The sequence below is a fragment of the Salvelinus namaycush genome, chromosome 5 (genome assembly GCF_016432855.1).
Source record: "Salvelinus namaycush isolate Seneca chromosome 5, SaNama_1.0, whole genome shotgun sequence".
NCBI classification, from domain to species: Eukaryota; Metazoa; Chordata; class Actinopteri; order Salmoniformes; family Salmonidae; genus Salvelinus; species Salvelinus namaycush.
The window spans coordinates 56947282-56957090 of record NC_052311.1 but is presented as its reverse complement, the minus strand read 5'-3'; positions in this window follow the sequence as shown (position 1 = coordinate 56957090).

Here is a 9809-nt window from a genome sequence, read left to right as displayed (position 1 = left end):
CGGTTATAGATATTTTCTCTAAAGTAGCCTTTGTAAGGGTTTTAAAAAATAAGAGCGGGGCCGAGGTAACCCGGGCCTTTGACTCGATCTTGAAGGCAGGAGGAGCACCCAATAAAGTGCAGACTGATGGCGGAAAAGAATTCTTCAATAAAACATTTCAGAAGCTGATGAATAAGTATAAAATAATACATTTTGCTACAGGCTCTGATTTGAAAGCTTCGGTTGTGGAACGCTTTAATAGGACTTTGAAAGAGCGGATGTGGCGATATTTTACAGCTCACAACACCCACAGATATACAGACATAGTTCAGGATTTAGTAAACGGGTACAACCACAGCTTCCATAAGAGTATACGTATGAAGCCCTCTGACGTCTCTTCGGAAAACTCTTTTCAAGTCTTTAAAAATATGTATGGTTTGTTCCCACTTCGCCGTAAGAAAAAAATGACTTTTAAATTCCTAGTGGGTGACTTGGTTCGTATATCAAAGTTGAGGGGTGTTTTCGACAAAAAATACGAACAAGGCTTTAGCTCGGAGTTGTTTACCGTTACCGAATGTCTGCCACGCATTCCCCCGGTCTACAAATTAAAAGATTATGACGGGGATCTTATAGAGGGATCTTTTTATGAGAAGGAATTACAGAAGGTCCAGTTGGGTAAAGACAAAGTCTTTCACGTGGAGGAGATTCTAGATCAGAAGAGAGAAAAGGGTAAAAAATGGTTGCTGGTCCGCTGGAAAAACTGGCCTCAAAAGTTCAACAGTTGGGTATTGGAGCATGATGTGGTGGAGGCAACGGGGATTAATTTAAACCCCTAGTCATGATAACTAGCGCATCAGTCGCGTGTACACAGTTGGGCATCATGGAACACAGCGGCTTCTACCTGACTCTCCCCAGTAATGCGTCGGCACAGATATATCGTAATAATCAGAGTTCGAAGTATACAACCAATTTTCCAAAGCCTATAGAGTTATCAGAGGCTTGGGAAGTAGGTCTCAGCGAGATTACATACCCCCATAGTTGGTATAATATCAAAGCTAAGGACCGTGATTTTTATTGCAAAAGGTTATCGGAACCTGCGAAACTTATTAAGCTTAAAAAAGGTTTCTATAGAACCGTCGACAGGATCGTCTCAGAGTTGAATGAACACCTAACCCTGAACAAGATGGAAATATTCCTATTCTACAATCCAATCCATAAAAGGATACAAATCTCAGGGCCTGCTAACGGAGGTATAAAGACCAGCGGTAATTTATCCTACATGTTGGGGATGGGTCCCAATAAATGGACGTATGTGAACGATAAATTATTCCCATTCCCTGCGGATATACATGCAGGCTTTTACAACATATTTGTCTATACCGACATCATAACCTATCAAAGGGTCGGAGACAGCTGTGTGCCCCTCCTGCGAACAGTTCATATAGACGGAAAGGATGGGGACATCGTCACTGTCAATTATGACAAGCCGCACTACGTACATGTCAGCAAGAACTATATTGAAAACATTCTGGTTGAGCTTAAAACGGATCAGAACGAAAACATTGAATTTACTTATGGTAAAACGATTGTAAAACTCCACTTTAGACCCACCAAAACCTCTCTACATATATAATATCTGTATTATATTTATAAACATAATACAAATAAAAGAGTTATGGAGCACCATCAGCTCGACCCTAACCGTTATGTTTCATACTATGTGGATCAAGTTGGTAATGGACTACCAGGATATCATGGAGCACCGACAATGTATGGTGCGGGGATAGGCGGTATATTCCGTAACCTGTTTAGGATGGTTTTACCGTTTATGAAGAGGGGCTTCAGCATAGCCAAACCACATTTAAAATCCGCGGCTAAAAATATAGTAAGTGAGGTTGTAGCCAATGCTATGACCCGAAGGGCGTCACCAGATGTGGAGCATCAAGAAGGCTCGGGGCTTATGATATTGTCTCGAAGACCAAAAAAGAGACCCCCAGGTTTAAGACGCAGGCCGGCACCTAAAAAGCGGCGGTTAACTGTTAAAAGAACCTCAGTAAGTCAAAGACGAGGTAAAGTGAGGAGGTCTGAACCAAAACAGGCTAAAAGAATACTAGGAAGTATTTTCTAAAAGAATAAGTGACATGGCTCTTTTACATCGAATGTCCTCTGAAGCTATAAAGACAGAACTCGATCTTTTCACGGCCCCTTTAACGCAGCATTCAATAGATAGATCCAGTTATGTGGAGATAGCCCCTCTCTCTGCTATTACCGATAACGGGCCTATCGAATTTTTCATACCAGGCCACGGTGACAACTATCTGGACCTCAACAACACCTTGGTGCATTTACGTCTAAAAGTGACCAAAAGAGATGGGTCTAATATTGCAGGCGATGCCAAAGTGAGTCTCATTAATTACCCCTTGGCCACCATTTTCTCCCAAGTTGATGTGACTTTGGGTGAACGCCTAATCAGTCAAAGCAGCGCCACATACCCTTATAGAGCCATCATGGAGTGTTTACTAAACTACTCCGAAGACACTCTCAAAACACAATTTAGCGCCGGGCTGTTTAGCAAGGATACTGCAGGAGCCTCTATGGAATCGACAGACCCTTCCACCGGTGCAAACAAAGGACTAGCGGCACGAGCTCGCTACTGCGCCGAATCTCGAGAGTTTCATTTGCTAGGCCCTATACACTCTGACATTTTCTTTCAAGAACCGTTACTCTTAAATTCGGTTGATTTAAGATTAAAATTAACCAGGGCCAAGGATGATTTTTGCCTGATGTCTCCCCAAGACGGGGATTTTAGTTTGAAAGTGTTGGGGGCCACCCTTTTTATTAAAAAAGTGTCTGTATCTCCGGCCGTACGCCTGGGTCACTCACATGCTTTGATGAAAGGAAATGCCCTTTACCCTCTCCAAAGAATTACCATGAAAACCTTTAGCATACCTGTGGGCAGTAGAATCTGCAGTCAAGAAAACCTATTTCTAGGCCCTTTACCTAGATATGTGGTTATAGGTCTGGTTGATCACGCCTCTAATACGGGGAGTTTAGATAAAAAACCCTTTAATTTTCAACACTTCAATGCAGAGTATGTAGCTCTCTGTCAGGACGGACGTCAGGTTCCTGCTAAGGCTTTCCAACCCCAATTTAACAACAACATATCTGTGCGAGAATTTTACAATCTATTCCTGGCTACAGGGAGGCATCTAAAAGATCTCTCTTTACCTATTGACAGAAATGATTTTGCAGAGGGTTACACGTTGTATGCTTTCAATTTATCCCCTGATGATGACACCTCAGGAAATCTGTCTGTGGTGTCCCAAGGTAACCTCAGGCTGGAAATGCGTTTCCGTACACCTTTAGCCTGTACAGTTAGCATGATTGTTTACGCATGCTCTGATTCAATCTTGGAAGTGAATGCCCGAAGACAGGTCTTAGTGGATTATTATTAAGGACCTTTGAGCAAAGACATGAATACCCAAGAGTTGGAAGGGCTCATGAGCCGCTTGATTGGAAAACAATTTTGTGGAGTGATGGCTTGTGATGAATTACCTATTGAGATATGGCCTGAGAGGCCTGCAATGTTTATTGTCAATACCCATCCTAAACACATGCCTGGTGAACATTGGCTAGCTATGACATTAGAACAGGAAGGTGGAAGAAAAATCTCAACTTTTTTTGATTCCTATGGCTTTCCCCCCGGTTTTTCACATTTCCCTAAATCTATTAAAGATTTTTTGACCCTAAACGGTTCAAAGATCTACTACAGCATCAAACAAGTGCAAGATAACCTTTCCACTACATGCGGTCACCACTGTGTATTTTACCTGTGCCAAAGAGCCCGGGGAGTTTCTTTTGAAGATGTTATGTTTCTTTATAAGGATGATTTAAGAAGTAATGATAACTTTGTATCTTGTTTTGTTAGAAAATATCAAAAGTGTTCAAATGTGTGTCGTTTAAGAACGCGTAATCAAGGCGTATGCTCACGTCATATGTTTCAAGAATGCCACAAATGTTAAATTGCTTATTTTTCAAATAAAACATTTTATTGAATTTAATCATAGTCATTCAAAAGTCATTTTCAAAAGTCTAACCACGCCGAGAGATCGGGATTAGGAAAAGGTCCTGAGACGTTCATGGGAGTAAATGAGTTAGCATCATCGCTTTCATAGGGGGTCGGTGTCGTTGGGGCAGCTTTAGGGGTGCTGTATCTCGTTGAAGGCTTTTGTTTTAAAGCTTGAATCTGTTGACGAAGCTTATGGTTGGGTACACCCGAGAGGGGAATGTTCAGGATTGCCAGGGCCTTAAGAAACTGACGCCAGCCGGGAGGCCTTCGGTCATCAGCAACCTTGTGGGCAGCCGTGGTACTTTTAAGTAAGTCCACCATATGGGACCCCCTAACAACAGCGCCCTGAAGTATAAACTCTCCAGAATCGTTCCAAGCAGCTAACCCCTTTGAGTCTTTTATCTTGTTCATAATGTATTTAACATTCTTCCTGTTACGTAAAGGCACATGTGTCAGTAGGTCATGCATAACTTTATCTTCAAAAGGCATTTGAGCTTCACCAGACATAGGATCTTCACTAGGTAAGATCGCCGGTACAGGCCTTACCGGGGCCTGGCTATCGTTAGGTTCGACATCTGTTAAAGGGTCCGGTAGGGAAAGTGTTAAATGGTTGGTCTCTCTCTCCCCTTGCTTTACCAGAGTCAAATATCTTTGCATTAGGTTTGTGTATTTTTGGATCTTATCATAGGGGTTCAATCCTTTTCGGTTCAAAACATCCTTCATGGCCGTATCCAAATCATTTTCAGCTGTTTGTCTGATATTTTCAGGACCCTGCATTTGATTTTTAAGTCTATCCAACTCTTGTTGTGGCACCAAGTACATTTTAGTGGCCATCACACCGCGTGTTCAACCCCCACGTCTGGCCGCAATAAGGCTGGTGATGAAGGGCACGGCTATACTGAGTAAAGGTAGAAGAAAACCCCCAGACTGTTGTATACTATGTCTTTTCTTTTGAAGACTGGCCCTTTTATTGGCAAAGAGTTTGATCGCGGTCTTTTGTCTCTTTAATTTTTTCAATTGGTTCAGGGTGAGTGGAATGCGTCCTTTGAGAAGATTCAAAGCAATCTCACATAAGGCTAATATGAGATCTGAAGAACAACTACCCAAGATGGCCTTCCGTCCTTTAGCTGTAGACCCAACTAGCCTTGTCAAGAGGGGCAGGTTTCTTTTTAAACGCAGAGACATAGCGTTTACTTTTTAGGAAGGTATGCAGCAGGCCGCTCCCACGGAAACAGCCCTGTACGTAGCCTAAGGTGTTCTGGAGTATTTGCTTTTAAATCCACGATTAAATAAGAAAATGGCTCTTTGGTAGCGTCCTCATAGCTCTCCATAAAGTATGATTTCCGTCCAGGGTACATCTGCTGAGCTAGAGTGCTAATTTGCAGTTTGTCTCTAGGATTTTTAAACAATACCATGTAGTTGGCATTCAAGCTAATGGTCCGACTATTTTTACCTTGGTGAAACACATTCTGGACCAAGTAAAGCACGGACAGGTTTCTATGATGAGTATATTGGGTAAAAGCTCGTGCAATTTCGGGGTGTTCGCTACCAGCAAATAGCATATCGTCCAAAACCAGCAGATTATATTTATGTGGGGGGAGAAGTTCATCATCAGACAGAGATTCGGGTATTCCTTCAACAAACTTGATTTTTATTGTCTTCAATAATTCATCATACAGAGGTTGGTAACATGAATAACACCATACAATATTGTCAGGCTTTTGAGATAACACATGTTCAGAATTCTCTAAAATACTTTTTACAAAAAAAGTTTTACCACTGTTTGATGGGCCTGCAATTAAGGCCGAAAAGGGCAGTTTTAAACGGGGGTCAAAATCCTCGACAGCCGTCATTATATCTTAAGCTTTAAGACACACTGGGGCTTGTAGCCTAAGTCAGTAGCCAAAGGGCAATGTGGTACCGTCAGGCAATAGCCGTCTCTTGTCATAGACTACCCTGAATCTTTTAGTGAGTGGGGCGTTTCTTAGATGGAACCCCTTTTTATCCCTCACTATTTTGTTGTAGGAGGTCAAAATCTCCAAGTCACTATTCTTGTCATTTACGAACCCCTCGACCAAGCGCGTGATTGATTCCAAGTTTACACGCGGGGCATTTTCGTAGTTTTGAGTCACGCCTTTGGCTTTCAACACCACGTGATTGTCTTTAGTCCTAAAAGCATAGCTTTTGGGCCCACATGAGGACCATTCTGTGATATGGTCACCCTCGGCGAGTTCACTAGTTAAACCCCCAAGATAGTTGCTAAGTGGGGGGTTCCAATCCCCCGGCTTGCTTACATAGACCACAGAGTCTGTGTCGTGGTAAAGAACCCGCCGCTGAAGCTGTTCCATGAGGGTGTACAGTTCAAGTCGGGCATAGGCTGTGGTAAATGCTGCAAGAAACACATTTACATTACCTGGGGGTAGAACCCACTTTGGGTTGCGCCGCCATTGCACCATGGCAATGTCTTGACTCAAGAATGAAAAATGTGAAATTTCGTATTGGTCCGAAAAAACAAATTCCAAAAATTCTTCCGGGTCTTTAATGATCGAAGTTGTTAGCATATTGCTTCTCTGCGCTAACTTCCCCCAAAGGGAGTTCAAGTACAATTTCGAAACATTTCTTTTGGTTTTGTTGACCTGTATTCTGTCAGGGTCAAGAAGTATGCCTTCTCTGTCATGGTAGTCTTGAATGTACTTCTCTTTACTCTCTTGATCTGTGACCGATGCTGGATAGCCTGAAGCCATCTGCTTGCATCTCAAGAAGGTCTTGATGTACTCTTTAAAAAGTGTGTCTGATTTCCTGGAAAAGTTCCACACTTCAAAGATTTTGGCCACACGATACCCCTTCTCCAAAGCCTTAGAGAATTCAACGGTGACCCATACACCTGTCAGGGCTCTTTCTTGATCTGAGTGATCACATGGGTTTTCCTGGTTGTTGTGTTCACAGCATGTGCGACAAAGGGGAAAGAAAAGTTTTCCTTTAGACCCCTTGTAAGGCAGCACAGGTATAAACAGACCCCTAGGAGGGTAGACAGTCGCTTTGATTAAACCAAAATAATTTTGAGGTATGTCAAAGTCGCTGTGAATAATTTCAGGATGCCCTATAGGATAGCATGAGGAACTCATTACATGAGGATATAGGGATGTAAAATCTACATAGCCTATTGTCTCGTCGGGTTGAGCTACATAACGCAATGTCAAAGCATTGGTCCTGCCTCCAAACAAGGCCTGTCTCGGTTCCAGGGGCTCTGGAGGGTCATATTGGGTAAGGAAGGCCTGAACATGAGGATCCGCCTTTTTCAGGGCTGTCCATTCGTGTTCCCACAAAACCACAACTTTTAACCCGTAAGTAGCCTTTAAAGAATTCAGTTTGTCTTGAAACTCTTGGTACATTTCCCCAAAGGGTCTTTTGGGTTAGGACACACATGGCCTGGGGGACAAAGCATAATTTACAACCGTGGAAGAAACAACCGTTGTACTCATACACTGTCTCAACACCGTCAATCTGTGTGTATCCATCGACATGGTAAGGCCCAAAAGCCTTCTCCCCCCGATTCAAAGCATGTTGGATAAAAACATTTTTATCCTGGGCGAGGTACTCCAACCATTGAATGGAACCACTAGAGTAGGCCTTGAATTGTCGTCGGTAGTTGTCTGGCGATGGGATAGCTATAGATGCTGGAGTTAGATAGTGTGTACGATAGGTTTTCATGCACGCGGATGCAATAGTTGTACAGCTCCAGGGGTCAATGCCTGCATCTTTGATTACCTCTTCTCTGAATCTGAGGCATCCTTCACGTAGTATAACCACGTCATTGTCACAGTATGATTCCATCTCTTTATGAAAATCAAAAGTTCCATGTCTTACTGTCTCGTACCACGTCATGAATTTCTCACGCTCTTTGGGAGACATTTGATCACAACCGTACATTTCGGGGGCTGGATAAGCTCCTATATAATGTAGATTCTCCTCAGATGTGAAGAAGTGGGGGAAATAGCCTTTGACCGAGTTTTCAAAACCCAAGGCCTCTGGCATTTGAGCCAATCTCATGGGTAAGAAGCTTAAGCTGTCAATGTATCTCTGTTTGAAGGCGTGGTCAACAAAACATAAGATTTTACTCCCTTGAGCAATGACACTGGGCGCCACGCCTTGCTGTATCAAAGGGTTCAGAAGCAGATAGGAGTCATAGGCTCGCGCATTGTGAGCTATAAACGTGAAGTTTCTGTACTGGGCCTTTCTAAAATGTTTTAGAAAGAGTCGGGCGCAATCGGGCCCCTCGGCCGACCACTTTTCACCGGTGAAAGTCATGGTAGATACAAAAATAGGCAAGTGAACCCCTGATTGCTGATTTGTCTCAAAATCATAAAAAACATATTTCTCTGTATGTTCATCTTCAGCCAAGGGCTGAATGTAACACTCATGTGGTACTTCTTGAACAAGTTCTGCGTCTCTGCTTTTCAAGGGCCCTTTACAGATTGGGCAATGTAGAATACCACAAACATGGGGTTTAGGGCTGTCTATTTTAAGGTTGTAATTGCAATGACATTTTGGACATTTCTTGTTAATGTCACAACTGCTTACAGATTTACAGGCCTTGGGGTGCCATGTTTCAGTTTTGTGTTTTTCGTAACAGTAGGCCGAACGACATGTGCGGTGACAATCCTCACAGGGTGTCAAGTTTAGCGGTTGCATAGGGCATTGTTTATCCAGACATACTGAACAGTTATAACGGCACGAGTGCCCCCCCTTGCGGGTGTAGCCGGTATGACAGGCTGGACAGACATATGGGGCGCCTAAAAATGCTGTGATGTTAGTTACGGCATAGTAATGCTCATTTTGCACATAAAAGTACATAGTCTTAGGGTGTGGTTCTTGTATATTTTGGAACTTCAAGAGAGCGTCATTAGCCCTGCTGTGGTACAAAACCACAATCTTGATATTCAGAAAGTTTTCAAATTTGCCTATGTCGGAGAAAGCCACAGCCTCCTGTATACCTAAACCCACAGCCTTTTGTAGCTCTTGAGCTTTCTGTAACGCTTCGCGCTCTGTACATCCTGGGCTGAGTAAGTGGGCCAAACCTATGGCAAAGCATAGCTTATTACCATGATTGTGAACGATTATGAGGTAGGCCTTTTTATTGCTTATGATTTCGGACTGCATCAGGCTATCGAGTTTACGTCTCTGCCCGCCGCCCCCTTGTGGTGGCCGGACTAATTGTACTACAAGTTCGAGGGTCCTATCTGCTAGCACGTTTAAATTTGACTGAACAAGGCGTTCTAGCAGGTTAACAAATTGTTCAAGATCTGCTTCACCCTTATTTAAAATAAGCGATACACGGCTCTGCAGACTGTCTCCAAAAATTTCCAACTGTAAGGTATCCCTTGGTTGGCTATAAGCTCTAACTCTATCTACCAGTTCATTCAAAGTGTCCATAAGCATTACGTAAAACACAGCATATTCCCGAATCTGACCCCCCCATGCGAAATTGAAAAACTGTCGAACCTCAATATTGTGGAATTTATTTCGATACAAAACATGTTCACTGCGATCAAGACCATCCCCATCCTGATTTGCTAGACAATTGTCCAACTGTTCAAAAACATCGTATTGGGTTTCAGACTCTTCAGACATGGGTGTTAAAGGCTGGCTTAGAGGTGTAGGTGGTGCAGAATTAAACCTAGGGCTCTCGTTCTGTACATTGTGATCAAGACCTTCCCGCTCCAGATTTGATAGACATTTGTTCAGCTGTTCAAAAACATCG